Here is a 12344-nt window from a genome sequence, read left to right as displayed (position 1 = left end):
TAGGCTCTTAGGGAAAAATACTGTTTGGTCTTGGGAAAGTCAGAAAATAGGGCTTTTGAAGCAGTAAAGAACCTGCTCTCAAGTGATAGCCTGCTCATCCAATATCACGACTCACTACCCCTAGTGCTGGTTTGCGATCGTCCCCTTATGGGGTGGGGCTGTACTCAGCCATAGACTTCAAACGGCACAGAAGCCCCTATAGCGTTCTACTCTAGAACGAGGTCCTCCCCAGAGAGGAACTACAGCCAATTAGACAAAGAAGCATTAGCCATTGTATCAGGGGTCAAAAAATTCCATGAGTATGTCTTTGGGCGGAATTTTGAAATCGTGACTGACCACAGACCGTTACTGGGATTACTGGCTGGCGATCGCCAACGCCTGTGGCACTTTCGCCACGCTTGACTCGATGGACTATATTTTAGCCGCTTACTCATACAAGCTGCAGCATCGACCGGGAAAGAAGTGGGCATGCAGACGCATTGAGCCGATGCCCACTGCCAGGGGCGATCAAGACCCCACTCCGGGACACCCATCCTCCTTATTGACTCGTTGGACTCTGGCCCAGTCACATCAAGGAAGTGGCCCGGCATCATACCGACATTGTGTTAAGGACTGTACCGGATGGGTACAGAGAGGGTGTCAGCTGCGCCGGGCGAACGGTTCAAAGAATTTGTTAAAAACGAGATGAGCTCTCGGCTCAAGGGGTGCCTGTTATGGGGTGATCGTGTAATAATTCCTGTTAAGTTAAGGGCAAGGTATTGGACCTCCTCCACGAGGGTCACCCAGGCATCGTAAGGATGAAGGGTTAGCTAGAAGCTATGTATGGTGGCCACTCATGGACGCAGAGATTGCTGAGAGGGTAGGGAAATGCCAAGCTTGCCAAGAGTCCAGACCGCTACCCCAACAGCCCCAGTCAGAGAATGGGAAAAGCCCCAAGGGCCTTGGTCAAGAATCCACATTGACTTTGCTGGCCCCTTTCACGGCCAAACGTTCCTAGTGGTGGTGGACGCATTTTCCAAATGGTTAGAGATCATACTTATGAAGTCCACCACAGCCGAAGCAGTAATCGCAACCCTGCGCCACCTATTCGCAACTCACGGGTTGCCGGACACTCTGGTGTCCGACAATGGGCCCCACCACGGCAGCCCAGTTTGAAGAGTACCTGGCAGAGGAAGGCATCCGACATGCCCTCTCTGCACCTTTCCACCCTGCGCCGAATGGCCTTGCAGAGCGTTCCGTCCGGGCGCTAAGGAGGCATTGTCCAGGCTCAAGCCAGGTGACTGGCAAACAAAATAGACTTTTTCCTAGCCCAGCACAGAACCCCAAGCACAGCCACGGAAAAGCCCAGCTGAATTGCTAATGGGACGAAACTCCGGTGCCCACTTGACTGCTTGAACCCCATTACACACCCGAGGGTTACAAGGGGAGCTAGAAAAACAAGGAAATGAGCATAGGCGACCGGGTGTGGGCCCGAAACTATGGGGACGGCCCGAGTTGGGTCGCCGGACAAGTAACAAAAGTAACAGGGCCAAAATCGACGTGGTAGAGCTACCAGACAACCGAATGTGGCGGCGCCACATAGATCAGTTAAGGAAACGACTAACTGACCAAACCAAACCAACAGAGACAGGTAATGACCAATACCACTTTGAATCCACAGCCGACAATGACCCGGGGGAGGCGCAAGACTTAGCTGAGGTCCCAGAGTTCCAGCGACGCCATCAGGTCCCCGAGGGAAACAGCAAGGAAAATTCCAAAATTAATCCAAGGCCGGATGGCCAAGAAAAAGAGTCGGCCAATAATCCAGAGCCCGATGGCCTAGAGAAAGAGCTGGGAGGAGAAAACAGCCCCTCCGACCAGCTCAAAACACCACCCAGAACTGAACCGCGCAGGTCAGAAAGAACTAGGAGACGCCCAGGTTATTTGCGTGACTACGTCGAAAAATAACATGTGAATAAATATGTAAATAAGACCAAGTGTTTTCTGGGAGGGGAGGAGTGTTATGTATTAACAGTTGTGCCTTTAAATATTTGAGCGGGAAATCAGCACGTTGCTGATTGGACGAAGCCTCCAGCAGAACTGTATAAAAGGAGAGGGTTTTGCCCCAGCCTGTTGCTGGGTTCACCCTATATTAAAGAGCTGTTGTCACTACCCTGGTCTCCAGCCTCGTTACTTCCCGAACATAACAAGTGCTATTGTAAAAAAGAACAAAAGGAGACACAGCCTCCATTCTGAAACATTGAACAAAGTCAATGAGCTCCTGTCTTCTCTTTTCCTCCTCACCTCCAGGTATAGTGACTGGCTTACAATATTTACCATACTTTTCAGAGTATAAGACGCACTTCCCCACCCCCAGACGTGGGTTTCAGCAGGTTCTGACCGGTTCTGGAGAACCGGTAGTAAAAATTCTGACTGACCCCACCACCTATTCTGTGCCTCCCAAGTCCCAGCTGATGAGGAGGAAATGGAGGTTTTGCAGTAACTTTCCCCTGGATTGGGGAGGGAATGGAGATTTTACAGTATCCTTCCCCTGCCACCCCACCAAGCCACACCCACAGAACCGGTAGTAAAAAATTTGGAAACCCACCACTGCTATATCACTATTATTATTCTCATCCTTAGTACCTAGTACCTATCTCTTCCCATTTATCCATGTTGCTTGTATCTTTACATTGTTTTTATTGTTTCCTAGTATGATTTGATTGCTTATTAGTACCCTATGACTATCACTAAGTGTTGTATCTTATGATTCTTAACTAATATATTTTATTTTTTCTTTATGTGTCCTGTTTTCTTTATGTGTCCTGTTTTCCCCAAAATAAGACATCCCCTGAAAATAAGCCCAATTAAATGCATGGCAATAAGGCCAAGCGTTTATTTCAGGGTTAAAAAAAATATAAGACAGGGTCTTATTTTCAGGAAAACATGGTACACTGAGAGCATATGCACCAAAGACAAATTCCTTGTGTGTCCAATCACACTTGGCCAATAAAAAATTCTATTCTATTCTATTCTATTCTATTCTATTCTATTCTATTCTATTCTATTCTATTCTATTCTGCTGAATTCTACTTTACTCTCTATTCTGTTCCGTCCTATTTCTATTCCTACTCCCTATTCTGTTCTGTTCCTACTCTTACTCCTACTCCTACTCCTACTCTGTATTGTATTGTATTGTATTGTATTGTGCTGTGTTGTGTTGTGTTGTGTTGTGTTGTGTTGTGTTGTGTTCTATTCTATTCTATTCTATTCTATTCTATTCTATTCTATACATTCACAGTAGGAATCAAAGCGTCCTATCATTTTTGCGCATACAATAGTCTCGCTTCTCCCAACATATACCAGAGCATATAAAACATTTGTTAGGCCAATTCTTGATTACTGCTCTCCTGTCTGGAACCCTTACCATATATCTGACATCAACACAGTTGAGCGTGTCCAAAGGTATTTTACGAGAAGAATTCTCCATTCCTCTGAAACTAATAAAATACCTTATTCCACCAGACTTGATATCTTGGGTCTAGAAAACTTGGAACTTCGCCTTGACTGGATCTGGGTTTAGCATATAAAATCATCCGTTGTAATGTCCTTCCTGTCAATGACTTTTTTAGTTTCAATAACAATATCACAAGAGCTACAAACAGATTCAAACTCAATGTCAACCGTTCCAGTTTAGATTGCAGAAAACACGATTTCTGTAACAGAATTGTATATACTTGGAATGCATTACCTGACTCTGTGGTTTCTTCTCATAACCCCAAAGGTTTCACTCAAAAACTGTCCACGGTTGACCTCACCACTTTCCTAAGAGGACTCTAAAGGGGCGTGCATAAGAGCACAAACGTGCCTACCGTTCCTGTCCTACTGTTTCTTTCCCTATGTATATACACGTTTTTAGTACCTCATTTCTCCTCATATATACGTTCATATATTTATAACCTTTTATGTAACGCTTGTATATATTGTTATGACAAATAAATAAATAAATAAATAAAAATAAATAAACATCTATAATAACATGGTTCCAAATTTTGAAAGCTTTGCTTTTTGAAAGACGTTTAGAAGCCTCTCCTGTCACTAGGGGAAGGGGAAGGAAATGTAGGGACTAGCACAAAGCGAATGTGCTAACATGCTGTATGAATTATGGAAGCTTTCACAGCTATCGGATTAAAGGTCACTCAGAATCTTTGTTTTTATGAACAGGTAGAATGTCCAGATAAATGCAGTCACACAGAGAAGTTTTGAGAATGAGAAGTTATGTGAGGTGTCTGCTGTCGTGGCACTGACGGATTTATTGCAAGAGCTTAACGTTGTTGTTTTTTGTGGGGTTGGTTTTTTTTTTGCGAAGACAGATTTATCGCTCTTTAAAGCAAGAAAAATGGAAGCAGAGACGCCGGGGCCTTGCTCCATCGCAAAGTTCTCCTCGGCTAAACATCTAAGTGATAACAAAAGTGGTTAGATCCTTCAAGGCGTAGTCGTCACAGTTTGCGAAAGGGATGCCCCAGCGAGACATAAATATGTTTTAAACTCTCCAATGACGCCCCATTCATTTCCTTTGGTGAAAGATCCAGGGCAGATGGGGGGCCACCTGAAAGCATTCAAAACTTTCTTGGATTTGGCATACGCCTTTTTTGCGTGGGACATTTCAAAGTCCAAATTGGAAATACGTGTTTCGTGATTAGAGACGTGAACACCTACAACATGAAATGCAAGCAGCCAAAGTTTGTCATTGTCATTTCATTCTTTGACGATAGCTGAAAATGGTTTAATTGTACTTACCACTAACTCAAAGGTCAAATCATGCAATCTCCGTTGTAATCATCATTATGTAATTCTCCATGTGTGGAAGCTGCCAAGGATGGGAAATGTTGACTCTCTAGCCAGACAGGACCATGATGTAGGGAAAGAAAGAAAGAAAGAAAGAAAGAAAGAAAGAAAGAAAGAAAGAAAGAAAGAAAGAAAGAAAGAAAGAAAGAAAGAAAGAAAGAAAGAGGGAGGGAGGGAGGGAGGGAGGGAGGGAGGGAGAAAGAAAGAAAGATTAAGAAAGAAAGAAGAAAGAGATTAAGGAAGGAAGGAAGGAAGGAAGGAAGGAAGGAAGGAAGGAAGGGATTAAGAAAGAAAAAAGAAAGAGATAAGAAAGAAAGAAAGAAAGAAAGAAAGAAAGAAAGAAAGAAAGAAAGAGGGAGGGAGGGAGAAAGAAAGATTAAGAAAGAAGAAGAAGAGATTAAGGAATGAAGGAAGGAAGGAAGGAAGGAAGGAAGGATTAAGAAAGAAAGAAAGAAAGAAAGAAAGAAAGAAAGAAAGAAAGAAAGAAAGAAAGAAAGAAAGAAAGAAAGAAAGAGAAAGAGGGAGGGAGAAAGAAAGATTAAGAAAGAAAGAAGAAAGAGATTAAGAAAGAAAGAAGAAAGAAAGAGAAGAAAGAAAAAGAAAGAAAGAAAGAGAAGAAAGAAAGAAAGAAAGAAAGAAAGAAAGAAAGAGGGAGGGAGGGAGAAAGAAAGATTAAGAAAGAAAGAAGAAAGAGATTAAGGAAGGAAGGAAGGAAGGAAGAGATTAAGAAAGAAAAAAAGAAAGAAAGAGAAAGAAAGAAAGAAAGAAAGAAAGAAAGAAAGAAAGAAAGAAAGAAAGAAAGAAAGAGGGAGGGAGGGAGGGAGGGAGAAAGAAAGATTAAGAAAGAAAGAAGAAAGAGATTAAGGAAGGAAGGAAGGAAGGAAGGAAGAGATTAAGAAAGAAAAAAAGAAAGAAAAAGAAAGAAAGAAAGAAAGAAAGAAAGAAAGAAAGAAAGAAAGAAAGAAAGAAAGAAAGAAAGAAGACATCCAGCTTGCTAACCTTTGGTTTTATATAGTCATTCCTATTCGTCTGAATAATCAGTAGAAAAACAACATTGTGTTGGAACGCCCTGGCTTAAACCCAGTTAAGAATAATACAATGGATCTTATAAAAATTTTCCCTTAAATTCTGTGCTTGTGTAAACTTAACATTTCTAACCCAAATTTTCTCCCATGTTTCCAACATTATTGGTTCCTGAATATTCTGTGCCCATTTTATCATACAATCCTTTACCAAATCCTTTTCCGAATCTATTTCAAGCAACACATTATACAATCTCTTTATATGCTCCTGGGTCTGATTTCTAATTTGCTTTATTAAATTTTCCTCCCTTTGCATTATACCAATTTTTTGATCTTCTTTCCATCTAGCACTTATTTGCCCATATTGAAACCAAGTATAATTCCTCCCTTCTTCATTTAATACCTGTAATGATTTTAATTGCAATCTACCTCCTTCAGCATACAAAAGTTCTTTATATGTAATCATTTCCTGTTTCTGTTCTATATTTATATTCTCTATTGCATGTCTAGGGCTCGCCCATATAGGAATCTTATAATCTAATTTATAGGAATATTTATTCCAGACCATAAAGAGCACTTCTCAACACATGATTCTTAAAAGCCCTATCCACTTTTTTCCATAAAATAAGTACGCATGCCATCCATATAACAAGTCATAACCTTCTATATTCAAAATTCTTTCCTCTGTTAAGTTAAACCAGTCACTTATTACTGAGAGGGTTACTGCTTCATAATATAGTTTAAAATTAGGCATTCTTAAACCACCTCTTTCCCGTGAATCCTGTATTATTTTCATTTTAACCTCGCCTTTTTACCCTGCCATATAAATTTATTAATCCCACTCTGCCAATCTTCCAAATTTTTATCCTTTTAATTATAGGTATCATCTGGAACAGAAACAAAATCTAGGTAACACATTCATTTTAATAGACGCAATCCTTCCCAATAGGGATAACTGCAATTTCTTCCAGCCATTCATATCATTCTGAACTTTTTGCCATAGCAAGTCATAATTATTCTTATAAAGTTTCTTGTTCGATGAGCTAATATAGACCCCTAAATATTTAACCTTTTTTACTACCTCAAATCCTGTCATTTCCTCTAGTTTTGTTTCTGTTGTATAGACATATTTTTAATTATCACTTTTGTTTTTTCTGATTTATTTTAAATCCTGATACCTTTCCATATTTATCAATTACTTCCAACAAAATCTACTTGAATTTATAGGATTCATTAACGTAACCACTACATCATCTGCAAAAGCTCTAACTTTGTACTCATATTGTCTAATCTTAATTCCTCTATTTTCATTAATTCTATTTTATCTAATAATGGTTCCAGAGTCAAAACAAACAATAATGGTGATAAGGACATCCCTGTCTTGTTCCTTTCGCAATCTTAATAACTTCTGTCAAACTACCATTTACTATAATCTGTGCTGTTTGCTCTCCATAAATCGCTTTAATTATTCTAATAAAACAGTCTCCAAATTGCATTTTCTCTATTAATTTAAATAAAAATCCCAATGCAATCGATCAAAGGCTTTCTCTGCATCCAAAAAATAAGTGCCGCTGAAGTATTCTTCTTTTCCAAATATTCCAATATATTAATAATCTGTCTAACATTATTCCTCATCTGCCTCCCTTTATAAAACCAGATTGATCAGTATGAATTCTTTGTTGTAAAACTAACATTAATCTATTTGCTATTATTTTTACAAAATCTTATAATCATTATTTAAAAGTGAAATCGCCTATAGTTACCAGGTTTAGAGCAGTCTTGCTCCTCTTTCGTATCAGTGAAATAAAAGATGTTTTCCATGACGGGGTATTCCACTCCTAATTGTATCTGATTAAATAATTCTTTAAGTGGGCCTAATATTTCATCCTGTGTTTTTATAATAAGTTGCTGTAAGACCATCTGTACCAGGGTTTTCCCATTTTAATTGTTTAATTGCCTCCACTATTTCTCCAGTAGCTATCGGCCGGTTCAGCTCCTCCTCTGTTCTAATGTTAGAATATTCACCTTATAATCTTTCAAATAATCATAAATATCCCTATCCAATATTTTGTCTTTTGCATATAGTGCAGTATAAAATTCTGAGAATGCCTTTTAATTTTATCCTGTTGATATGTCTCTTTACCTTTATATTCTATTTTTGTATGACACGTGCTTTCTGTTTCTTCCTTAAATTATATGCCAACCATCTCCCAGGTTTATTTGCATTACAAAAGTATTATGTTTAGCATATTGTATATTCGTTGCCACCTGGTCTGCCATTAACATATTAAATTGACTCTGTAATATTTTTATAGCCTCTTTAAGTTTATGATCTTGTGGGTTTTGAATTAATAACTGTTGCTTCCTTTGAATTTCTTCTTCCAAATATCTACGCTGCTTTTGTTTATTATTCCTTTGCCTGTTGTCCAAATAAAATCAATATCCTCTAATAAACGCTTTGCTCGCTTCCCACACAGTTCCTATAGGTGTCCCTTTGTACATATTAAAATCAAAAAATTCTTTTAACTGTTTCTTACAATAAGTTACATTATCCTCATATCTAAACAGATTTTCATTCAACCTCCATGTTCTACCACCTTTTTTCCCTTGTAATAATTCCATCCATACTGGGCTATGGTCAGTTAAACACCTCGAAAATATCTTCGTTTTCTTCACCCTAGAAAGCAAGTCATTAGAAATTAAAATAAAATCAATGCGTGAAAAAGATTGATGCCTATCAGAAAAAAAAGTAAAATCTCTCTCATCTGGATTCCGTAACCTCCATATATCTCTAAACTCAAAGTCTTCCATCATTTCAAAAAAAGATTTTGGTAATTTTGCATGTATAGGTATCTTCTTGGAGGAAGTTCTCTTATCCTTCTTGTATCAATTACTCCATTCCAGTCTCCTAATAAAATAAACGAACTATAATCCCAGAGGGTCAACCTCTCATGTAACATTTTGTAAAACTTTTCTTGTTGCTGATTAGGTGCATAAATACCTATCAACAAAGTCTTTTTTGCATCTATCACCAGTTCAATAGCAATAAATCTTCCTTGAATATCTGCCTCAATTAGCTTAGCTGGTATATCCTTCCTGATATATACAACAATTCCATGCTTCTTTTCCAAAGCTGATGCAACAAAATGGTTACCCAATTTTGAATTAATTAAATATTTTTGGTCTGATAATTTTATATGTGTCTCTTGCAAACAAATCACATCATTTTTAAATTGTTTCAAGTAGTGAAATATTTTCCTTCTTTTCTGAGCTGAATTCAAGCCATTAACATTCCATGACAAGATTCTATTTGCCATTACTGGCCTCCTGAAGCTTTGAAGCAGACAACGGAAGCTCCTCCTCCGGTATCTTCCGTCTAGCTCCTCCCACAGCTTCCATAATGGGATCCTGACTTTACTTTGAGACTGTTGCTCTTCTTTACGCTTAAGGGCTCCTCTTGTCACCCTTTGCTCTTGTGGTTCCTCTAATACTGGCAGCAATAAAGGCTCTTGGGTCACCACGCCTTCTTGAGTCTCTTGAAGTTTTTCTATCACTTCTATTTCGACTTTCAAAACTGTAGAAAGAAAACTTTGCCTTTAAAACAGTGTCAATTCTATATCTCCTTCCTTGATAGAATAGTGTCAGTCCAACTGGCACCTCCCATCTGAATTGAATCTGATGTTTTTAAGTTCTTGTGTAAAAAGCAAATTCCTTCCTGTCTCTTAACATCTTTGAAGGAATCTCTTTCAACACCTTCAACTCCTGTTCTCCAATTTTTAAAGTTGTCTGATATGAAACTTGCAGAATTTGATTTCTCATAGTCCTTTTCACAAAATAAACCACAATGTCCCGAGGAAGCTTTCTCTGTCTTGCAATCCAAGAATTAACTCTATATATTTTATCAATTTGGTAAGCTACCTCTTGGGGTCCGCTTCAATAAATTCAGCCAATGCTTCTGATATAATTTTTCTTAAGTCTTCTCACGCTCTTCTCGCATACCACGAATTCTAAGAGCTCCTTCCATAAGTTTATATTGTAATATCACAACCTGATCTTCATTTTGATCCACTTTTTTCTGAACACCTTTCATTTCATCTTCTAAATACTTATTTGACTGAGAGATCTGTTGCATTTCCACTTCCAATCCTTCAATTTTTTACTCAGTCCTTGAACTGCCATAAGAATATCTTCTCTTATTTTTGCATTAAAATTCTCCATCATCTCTTTTTGCCTATCTTCAGAAAGTTTTAATTGTTCTTTCAATATTTCCTCAAGACTTGGTTCAGACCCCCTTCTTCCAGAAGGCTTTAAAGGTTTAGCTGCCATTCTGTCTTCAAAAGAATCAGGAATTCAAACTTAATAACTCTCCTTCCTCCTTTCAGTATAAAAACCTCCGTTTGTAACAATCCACAAGTAACGCTGCTTCATCGTACTAAAAAATTTTACTTTCACTTTTAGACGCCATTTTAAAAGTCAATTAATCAAAGACAAAGAAAGGTTTCAAATTTCAAAAAGGGAGTCGGTACTTGCCGTGCTGATTCTACATCAAAGTTCGAACGCTTGTGAAATTCCCGTCTGCTTGGAATATCAATCAATTTAATAAGTTCTCTAGAGCAGAAGCAACATTCCTCTCCTTTTCCCTGATAAAAACAGGGGCGTGCTGAAGTTGGAAGGAGTGGAATTCGGTGGGGTCATAAATCCAGGAAAATTCGCTCTTAAGAGCAAACCCCCTGTCAGACCTGCCACTCTTCCACAATTCTGATAATCTCTTTCACCCAGAGATTATGCTAAGCTCAGTGAACAGTGATTTATTTTCTGTTTCACTGACTTTTACAATCTTCTAACATGGAGTGCTCTGTTTGAGCACCCAGCAGGAGGGTGACGTCACTGGTTCCTATTCGTCTGAATAATCAGTAGAAAAACAACATTGTGTTGGAACGCCCTGGCTTAAACCCAGTTAAGAATAATACAATGGACACATTTCTGCCCAATCAAAGTGCGATCCTTAACAAAGTTCTTTGATCAGCATTGTTTAACTTACGTCAGCACTAAACCTTAACAAGCTAATAAATGAAGTGCTAAGGAAGAAAAATGGCACGGAACATGGAAGGAGATGCCCAGGTTCTGGCATCTGGGAATTATGAGACATTTAGCCCAACCTATCTGGAGAACATCAAATTGGAGAAAGCAAAGGGCAGAAACAAGTACTGGAGCAGAACACGATGAAGTCATATCAGAGTAAAGTCATCAGATTGCAAGTTAAGTTACAGAAGATAACCCTGGCTACCAGGCCTCCTTCCAGGACCTCTCAACTAGCCTACTTGCTTCAGTTGTATTGGGCAACATTGCCTTTGGCCAGTATTGGTTAATATCACCCCATTAGCTGTTGTACATTGTGAGGAACATAATTCTGTCTTTTGTCCAACCTCCTGCTCAGGCAGGAAACCATATTCTTGAATACAGCTCATCAATAAGCTCATCAATAAGAGACCTATTCTCAATAATCAATAAGCTCATCAATAATCAATAAGCTCATCAATAATAATCAATAATAATAATAATTATCAATAATCAATCAATCAATAAGTTCCTCAATAAGAGACCTATTCTTGAATACAGTTCATTCGTCTGGAACCCACACCACATCTCTGACATTAATACAATCGAACGCGTCCAGAAATATTTTACTAGAAGAGTTCTTCGCTCCTCCGAAAACAACAAAATACCTTATACCACCAGGCTTGAAATCCTGGGATTAGAAAACTTAGAACTCCACCGACTCCAACATGATCTGTGTTTAACACACAGAATCATCTATTGTAATATCCTTCCGGTAAAAGACTACTTCAGCTTCAATCGCAACAATACAAGAGCAAACAATAGATTCAAACTTAATGTCAACCGCTTCAAACTTGATTGCAGAAAATATGACTTTTGTAACAGAGTTGTTAACGCTTGGAACTCACTACCTGACTCTATAATCTCTATTCAAAACCCCAAAATCTTCAACCAAAAACTGTCTACTATTGACCTCACCCCATTCCTAAGAGGACTATAAGGGGCGTGCATAAGAGCACAAAAGTGCCTACCGTTCCTGTCCTATTGTTCCCTTCATTATATCAAATTAACATAGTTGTTGTATACTTTTACTTATATATGCTTTTTTTTTCTCTCATGATGGGTTATTGTTTATATTGATGATTGTATATACTGTTGTGACAAATGAAATAAAATATACAATTTACATATACATATACAGTGGGCTAAATGACCCACTGGAGAAGAGCGTAATGCTTAGAAAGATTGAGGGCAAAAGAAGAAGGGGACGGCAGAGAACAAGGTGGCTGGATGGAGTCACTGAAGCAGTACGTGTGAGCTTAAATGGACTCCAGAGGATGGTAGAGGACAGGAAGGCCTGGAGGAACGTTGTCCATGGGGTCACGATGGGTCGGACATGACATCTACATCTACATCTAACTACATCTACATCTTAAA

The sequence above is a fragment of the Ahaetulla prasina genome, chromosome 13, assembly GCF_028640845.1.
Source record: "Ahaetulla prasina isolate Xishuangbanna chromosome 13, ASM2864084v1, whole genome shotgun sequence".
In the NCBI taxonomy this organism is placed as follows: Eukaryota; Metazoa; Chordata; class Lepidosauria; order Squamata; family Colubridae; genus Ahaetulla; species Ahaetulla prasina.
Note: the sequence above shows the minus strand (reverse complement) of the source record.